The sequence below is a fragment of the Merops nubicus genome, unplaced genomic scaffold (assembly GCF_000691845.1).
Source record: "Merops nubicus isolate BGI_N331 unplaced genomic scaffold, ASM69184v1 scaffold15694, whole genome shotgun sequence".
Taxonomy (NCBI): Eukaryota; Metazoa; Chordata; class Aves; order Coraciiformes; family Meropidae; genus Merops; species Merops nubicus.
In genome coordinates, this window is record NW_008605028.1 from 56,979 (window position 1) to 66,042 (window position 9,064).

At 36.8% G+C, this 9,064-nt stretch overlaps 1 protein-coding gene across 1 annotated transcript in view; it reads right to left on the reverse strand.

The window, feature by feature from the left end:
* ZDHHC17 (zinc finger, DHHC-type containing 17) overlaps nucleotides 1–4,857 on the reverse strand; it is a 57,580-nt gene extending 52,723 nt beyond the window's left edge. Inside the window, exon 1 of the mRNA XM_008939219.1 lies at nucleotides 4,758–4,857. The gene's annotated coding sequence lies outside the window, so the exon portion shown is untranslated. The remainder of the gene's footprint in view (nucleotides 1–4,757) is intronic.
* Between the last annotated feature and the right edge of the window lie 4,207 nt (nucleotides 4,858–9,064).

Sequence of the window (9,064 nt, forward strand, 5' to 3'; positions counted from 1 at the left end):
CCTATCCTTCCACATGAACTTCAGATAGATTATATTGCTGGAAGTGAAATGTAACTCCATGGACACAAATGACTACGCACGAAGAATGGGCACCTGTATCACAGGCTGCCCACCTTCTCCTGTGAACAGCTGAAAAAAAGCCAGGAGTAACTGTCACTTTGGCTAACCCACACAAATTCAAATTATTCCATATGTATCCTGTTTTTTCTTACCAGTTAGTTACCCTATGAATAATGAGAAATGGTGAAGAAAAAAGGATGTTCTCAAATGTAGCCAACGCTTCTTTCCTAGGCAAGATTCAGTCTTTCATATTTCACAATAGACTATTCCACCAGGCATATGACTTCATTTTGAATTATCTCAGTGAATAAAACTAACAGAAGAGTTAATCTTGCAATAATGAAATTGTAACAATTGAGCACAAGGAATCAATCTTCTAGAATCACAGAAGCACTTATGAATATCATTAATGTTTCATATCTGTGTTCATAATGGTCATTTAACATACTTTCAAGTTCAGTACCAGCAGAAGGTGCCCATTCATTCCCAACGCAACTGAAAATCACAACACAAGGATTCACGTTTCAGATTTTGCTCTCCTACTCATAAGCCCATCTTACACTTCTCTAGGTGTGAACATTAGCTACTTTTCCTTAGTTTCATGGCTTAAAAGATATAAAAACCCCAAAAGCAGCAACTTTACGTTTTTGTTGTCGCGGGGAGCCTGGAATCAAAGACAGACTTCACAGAAGGTTCGTCAGTTTTCTCTTTAATCTACACAGGCAGCTGTATTTATACACTCGGTGACCGATCACGCATAGCTTACACACTCAGATTGGTTAACACTGCACAGCCACGCCCTAGCCCCCTACCCCAATAGGTTAAATGTCTCTGTCCATGTGCCAAGGCGCTGACAGGGTGGTCTCCTGCTTGCAAGTTCCGGCCAGGCTTTGATCTGTGCAGACGCTCCCTGCCTGTGGCTCAAGGACCCCACGTCCTTGCCGTTCACCTCCGGTCTTTCATCATATCCCTCACAGCCTGGGTTGCGCACAAGGGCTTCTAGGATGCCATCTTGTGACGCAGCTAAAATGCCCTCTACACGTTTTTATGTTAACACAGTACCCTTCCCGAGACATATCCAAAGTTATGACTCTAGCCTCAGAAGACAAAGGGCTGACTGCTGAAGAGACAGAAATTAACATACCCAACAGATCTCCATTAAATTTCACCTCTAAATCATGGGTAATGATGCTTAATTATGGCTTTTTTAAAAAAAAAAAAAACAAAAAAACAAAAAACAACAACCACAAAAAAACAACAAAAAAAAAAAAAAAAAAAAACAAAACAAAACAAAAAAAAAAAAAAAACAAAAAAAAACAAGGTTCCATTCCCTTGCAGCTCCAGTGAGGGCATAGAATGATATAAAAGGAATGAAAACAGTATACAGCCCACTCTGTGATTTCGTGGAGTCAGAAGAAATTCAAAGACTTTCTATGCACTTACAAGTGGAGTACTAAGTACTAGTATGTCATGTTCCTTCATTGCAATAGCAAAGGCAAGAATGGATGATCTTTTTACTACTGTTTTGAAAACAGATTTTCAAATACATACTAGTGGCCTGCTTTTGCTTTCAGAAATACAGTGGAAGCTTTATAAGAACCAAACACTCTTGCTATAACCTAATACACGATGCCAAGAGATCACACACGTTGTAACACCTGCAAGATGAAGGGCTAAGACACTAACACTTTTAACACTACCTAGATGCCCTTGGACACATTTATTACAAAGTCAGTGAAAAGTGTCCTTTATCAATAGATATTAAACCCCAACACTATCTTTTTTACTCCATCACAGTTTTCTGCAAAATAAACAGAGACTATTTCTGGTATAAAGCGTGCACAGGTCCCTACACCTGTGGGAGAACTTATCAGGAATGTAACAGGGAAAAATTACAAACACTGAAAAATTCTTTACAATGAGAACATCAGCTGAACTGCTTGTTTCTATACCAAGTCTTAAATTGATTAGGAGAGATTATTAGATTTGCAGCTCATAGTGTATGAGCATGTTAATTTAATAAGTGTTCAATCGACAGACTCAGAAGATAAAACACAGTTTGACAAGATATGAAACGTACAGATACTGCTGGAAAAACATGCAGAGCTTACAAGCTCTTATTTTCCTTTGCTGAAATGCAAAGAAGCAAAATGTGTTGTTTTACTAATATTGGTTTTTTTCTCTGTAATCAAATGCCAATAAACTCAACATTTCAAAACAAAACTCTGCAGTCAAATAGCTTATATTAAGTATAGATGAGCTTTAAAAATTACTACAAAAATGGGATGGAAAGGTTTAAAATTTAAGGAACTATGTTCCCCAATTTCATGTATGTTACAATAATAATAACTACTTTCACAGGAGAAACTTAATAAAGCAGCACATCAAATACTGTAAGGAAAACAATTATTAAAATATACTACTTACTAGTTACTTATGATGTGACCAACTACTTCCTGCTTGGATTACCACAAATTTAATAGCAAACAATTCTATTCTACAGTGAAATGCACCTTCTACCTGTAAAGACACCTGCAATTTAAGTGGTCTTACATGAAATGCCACATCATTTTGGGTGACACATCAGTTTGACTTTTTTTAATCAGAGGAAGATACACAACTTTATTATTATAATTATCAGACCACTTGAGACCAGCAGAATTTCATTTAACTAACTGTAAGCATCCAGCTACCATCTGACTGTCTCAAAAAAAAAAAAAAAATAAAAACTGTTGTATTTTCTTGGGAAAGTTTTGAAGTATTCTGAAAAAAAATAACTGTGCTGTCAATCCCATGCCAAATGCCACATGTCAGGACTTGGGGAAAAAAAACACCCAAACTAAGAGACTGAATATCATTCTTATTTTATTGTGCTATGCTTTGCTTGAATTTACTGAACTGCTTGGGGAGTGGATAGGGAGACTAGGAGAACTGGATGTGGGAGACAGATGAGAGTGGCCCTTTTTTACAAAACATTTTGTGGCATCTTACATTAGCAGTGAACTAAAAAGTAACCGAAGTCAGCAGATATTTTAAGCTAAGTGAATCTTGATTTTTGAGGACAAGTGGTTGAGGATAAGATCATCTATTTTTCATATATCTAAAAGAGAGGTGATATTTCTGCAAAAGCATAACTACCTCATTTTAATATAAACAGTATATTTTTAAAAACATTAAATTAATATATTAGCAGTATTATTTATTTCATTACAAGCTTTACAATACTTGGATTTATTTTCTGCCTTCCTTTTCAGAGGTTTTTCCCTTTAAGATAGCTATTTTATATAACATGGCCTGCAAATCCTAGTAAATGCTTAAAATAAAGATGAGTTTTCCCTTTTTTCAGGGAAGTGCTCTCCAGATACCACAACCTGATCATATACCCCCATGCTGACAGTCCTCCTTCCCTATGATATTAGCCATTAAATGAACCCACAGTGCCTCCTTGGTGAGATGTCATCCTCTCTGTAACTCACATCTCACCATGACATGAAGGAACACAAGGGCTAACTCACTGTCCTGCTGATTCTTCTTTGAGGAGTACCAGAAAGGAATTAACACAACTCAGCTGAAATAATAGATCAGCCTAAATTTCAGGGCTAACAGGGACAAGTGTGCTTTAGGGTTTCAAACATGCAATGAGCATACAAGAATGGAAGTAAATATCTTGTAAAATCACTTCTGCTGTCATGTTTCCATAGTTTTAGGGAGCCTGTCAATATTTTAATTTCTAAAAATCCCCCCATATGTGGATCATAGGTTGTAGTACTACTATTAAAGTATTTACAACTGCAGAGTCAGTCAGCATCTATCTTGGGAAGTTAAACTCCTCACAACTCAAACCAAAAAGTGAGGAAAACTATCTGCTTCTTAAATCTAAATGTGGCCTGTGTTGTATGCAGAGCTGCAAAGCTGCTTTCAGTTGGAGGAGATGCAGTTTAGGAAAAAGAGGAAAGAAAAGTTCTTTCAAAAAGAAAAAGGCAAATAGCTCAGCAAGGTACATAATAGTTTAAGCATTTAAAATAGCAACACAAGAAAAATCTTTAAAAACTCCATGATCTCAGCTCACTGAAGAAAAGCGACAGTGCTGGCTTCTGAATGGTAAAAAATTGCAAATTAACAAGTATCATTAGCAATGCTTCAGAAAGTGCTGAGTCAGTGTGTACTACAAGACTGTGTAGAGGATGAATTTGTATAATTCATTTGCATTAAGAACACAATTATTAAATTTACAGTTTACTCCAACAATCCTTTCTCAGCAATACACTGAGTTTCACAGCAGCACAAACTGCAGAACCAGAGACATGTTCCTTCTAACCTATAAATGATGGCAACGAATCAAGGAAACCCTCATGTTTGTGTATCAGTGTTGCCCACTTATCTCTTAATCATCACCTACAGAAAATAAACAGTACCAACAGGAGAAAAAAACCCTCTCTTCTAACAATCTGTCCAGTAACCACCTCTATTTACAACTTACCATAATTCCTCCCATGTATTTTCATGCAATGCTCGTAACTTTGGCTTAACAGTAATTTTGTAGAGTTCACTTCTGAAATCTTCCACCCCGTATCCACAAATACAGTTCACTTTTTTTAAAATTTGGATAAAGTGGAATATAACTAAATTACCCTTTTTTTACCTAATACAGACAGAGAAATCCAAGTAAAAAAAAAAAAAAAAAACCAACAACTTACTGTGTGGCTTTGACAATGTCCCAAGTGCTGTAATCATCAATGTGGCTTTTCCGTCCAAGAGATTCACTATACCCATGGTTATAATGGCTTTGAGGCTTTATTTCCTAAAAAAAGACAGACTTGCTATTAGGAAACCAAAAACAGCATTACTAAAGTTTCTCAGGAAAAAAAAAAAAATCTATAAGCCAAACTAAAATCAGTATCCAGTTCAATGTATCATAAAGTGACCTCAATCTGAGGGTGGTAAGCCAATGGGCCACATCCCTACACTCTGCAAAGCAGGCCACTGTATTCCCTAGTACAGATTCCAAACACCTTCCAGAAAATACCACTTGCAATAGAAGAGTCCTGCCAAGTTCTACACTGGGCTATTTTTATAGAAAGTTAACAAAAAGTAACATCCATTTTCTTTTGTTTGTTTTTATAAATGCAACATAATGCACTTCAAATAGGATAGTCAAATACCTTCTAGAAAATAAAAAATTGGGAATGATTAATAAAAATGACCAGAACATTCTGATACTTCGACTCTTCAACTCCAGTCCCAGTTTCAGAGGTCATCTAAGCATGTTTAACCTCTAGGTTCCAGAAATACACAGCATGTCTCCTTACAAGGTTCTTTTGATGAAAGGCAACACTTTAACTCTCTAATGCTTCCCTTGGTGGAATTCATATTGAAATGCTCTATTGACAGACCACTAGGACACCAACATAGCCATTCTTCTTTCCAAACTGCACGCATGTGAAAGTCACCTCAGTAAGTTCAAATTGAATGATAAATTTTATACAGCTTATAGACAATTTTCCAGTCATTACAAATACTACAGCTGATTGCCTCTGTAGCAACTGTGCAATTCAGCATAGCTACATTTAAAAAAAAAAAAATGAGAACTGCAACAGTGAAGCAAGGGAAGATGCAGCAAGCACTCTGAAAGTTCTAAAAATGCATTTCAGTTGATTTTATTAAAATGTGTTTACTTTCACAGTTTTCCCCAACATATAGTTCCATGAGGTGAAATTCTGTTTCTTTAATCTATACCAGGAAACACTTTCAAAGGCCTTGTGGAAGCACTCTTAACTAAAAAAAAACCAAAACAAAACAAACAAACAAAACAAAACAAAAAAAAAAACCAAAAAAAAACCAAACTAACACACACCACACCACCTTCTTTTGTACTGGTAGTATCCCTGAATCATGCTTTTCATGATGAAGCTTTCAAACTTTGTTATATTAACACAAAGCAGCCAAAGTGGTTAAAAAAAGATTTGAGATGACAGCAAATACAACTGGCTGGCACAAAATGAGTGAGAAACAGCTCTCTCCCTCTTTTCCCCAGTACATACATTAGCATTTACAATCCATTTGCTTGATATAACGATTCACAACAAATATAAACTTAGAGTGAATGCTTTGCTTCCCAAGTTACTACATGAGTTAAGTTTGTATTTTACATTTAAGAAGAGTTGAAACAACCCCTAAAATCCTGAAAGGTATATGAACATCACAGCCTCCAACATCATTTAACAGTCTTCTCACGAGAGCATGAACTGCTGAAAAAAACAATGACTTTAGATTTGTCCAAAAAGAAGATGGAAATATTGCTCATTTTGGAAGTAAGACATTTAAGACAAAATCCAGAAAAGCACAGAAAGTCTAAATTTGTACCAGATATAGTCAGTTCTCTGCAGCCTGGACACATTCTCAAGTTTAAGAGTCAAAATCTATCCACTTGCTCTTAGGTATGCAGTATGCTGGCTACTCTCAATGCCAGTCTACAAGATTTAACTCTCACCTGGCACTCTTAAGTGTCATGACAGAGTAAATTTTGGGTTGCCAAATCAGCAAGCTGCCAGGAATCAAGATAAAAGAAAACCTAGGCTTTGTGAATCACAGTAATATACTCTATTCACTCTGTGATAAGCAATTTGAACCAAGTCACTGCAAACAATGCTGTTATGCTGTGCTTGGATCAGAAAAGACACTCTTCATTCTTAAATAATTTTTCAGGATTCTGAAATTCCTATGCAGGGCTAGGGCACAGTACTATAAATGCAAAAAAGTAATTTCTCCTAGTTATTCTAGAAAGGATGATTTAGAAGGAAAAACAAAGAAAGACTAACATATTAATAGACTTTAATATGGGTCTATACCATTTCAGGTGGGCAAGTTACCAGTAAAGAAGAAATCAGCTGACAATGTGAAGTAGGAGACTATTATAAGACCTACAAGTGAACCCCAAACAGGTATCTGCTCAAGGTATTAGCTGTGTTTGGAATACTCCGAAATAAAAACTTCCCTTTAAGCTTCAGCTTTTGCAGTCCCTACTTGCCTTGGGTATTTTGGAGAACAATCTGGTTATGTACACCTCCATTTATGAAATCTACTTTGCAGGAAACCAAAATTATTGTATTCAACACTATTAATCTTCCCAAAGTGTCACGGCTTGTGAAGTACCAAAATCTAGGCAACAAATCTCAACTGCTACGTACCTTTGCTTTTACAAAGCCACCAATACACCAATGAGAAAACCAAAACAAAAAAAAAATATTCACATTTCAAATGCCTTCAGCCAAACTAGTACAACCCTATACCTGGCATGTATTTGGGCCTATCAATGAAGTCACTTCAAACCGCACCGCAAAGCTTCCCTTGGTTATCCAACACACGGCACGGAAAGCCAAAGGCATGTCGGTCACTGCGCATGGGCAGCTAACTGAGACATGACACCCAGGCACTGTCTACCTTTGGAGTTCCACAGAAGATTAAAACAAACAACGTACAGATTACTCCCTCCAACCTGCTGGACAGAAGAGAAAGCGCCACTTAAAAATGCTATACTGATCTAGATTACCTGCCCATCAATATTAAAGGAACAGGAATAAGTATTTTAAAAGTGAAAAATAATGATTTATATGATGTTTATATCATGCCATCACAGAACTTTGTGTATTGTCCGTTTCGCCATCACCATTTGGCTTTTAAAGTCCTGACCTGAAATAGGAGAGAATCAATCTCCTCATGAACTCTCCCACAAATGTTAAAGAAACAGTTAAAATTTTTGAACCTACTATGATTTTTTTTAAAAATGACAGATTGATAATACAGTAACATAACATTTTGAGCCTAGAACATACACCACATTGACAAATGGCTTCAACAATATTCTTAAGTGTTAAAATATTTTTGCTTTTATGTTGATCATATTTAATCGAGGAAAATTTAATCTTACCATGATGATCCACTATTAAAAACCACTAACAGCTAGTTCAAGGATGAAAAACTGAAATCCAAATGCATTTATTTTTGATGCTGATCTCTAGTGACAATGGCTCTTCACCAGCTGAAACTCAGGAAAGCTAAATAGATGGGGGTAGAGCAGAGGCCCAATTTCACTGATTCACAATGCGCAGGTCGCAAACACTAAACCTCTACTCACTTCATTCTGTTTCAAGCAGCCATTTCCAAGAGTGACTTGAGCCAAATTAGTTCAACATTGCTAAAAGAGAAAGGTTGCTTCTCTGCCTACTCTCCCCAACTGCACCTGGCTCTGTGCTCCTGCTGCCTAACTCGACCTAGCTTTGGTACTTGGAGCTGTGGTCACAGTGAGCCCACTGCATTTGTTGGGGGTGGAGGGGAGTGGAATGGAAAATTTAAATAAATAAACAACACAAACAGGAAAGCCTGATTTTTTCACTACGACAAGAAGTTGAATTTGTTTCTCCTCTGAAAAGACAGGCTCCAGTGTTGCTGGTAGAGGGAAAGCAAGTAAAGGGAAGGTAGCAGGAAGATTTTTGGGAGCTGCCAATTGTTGACTGATTCCTTAGTCAAACTAACAACATACCCCAGCTTTTAAATAGTCAAGGAAGTCAGGCTGACAAAAACAAAGCTGCTTCTAGAAACTGGTAGTTGGTTGGCTTAGAAAGCTGCAAGAGAGGCAGATTTGGTTCCCCAATTACTACCAAGGTTCAGTCATTCTTTCTAGATGAGCTTCTCACTTCAAAAATTATCCTTTGACAGTGCCCTAATCACTCAGATGCATCTGTGACTAGTTCATCATTATTCATTAGTCACAAAATGTGCATTTGTGCAAGCAATCTGCACAAGTAACGCAGGATAAGAAAAAACTTGAAAGATGGAGAATGAAGGCAAAAAAAAATTTAAAAAACCCAACACAACCAAAAGAAGTCTTTTGGGACAAAGACCATACTGCAGAGGAGAAAAGGGAACCTCCTCTAGAAAACAGGACCAATAAGATGGGGAAACAGAAGATAAAGCAACACAAAAATAACTCCACAGGAAAAAGGAA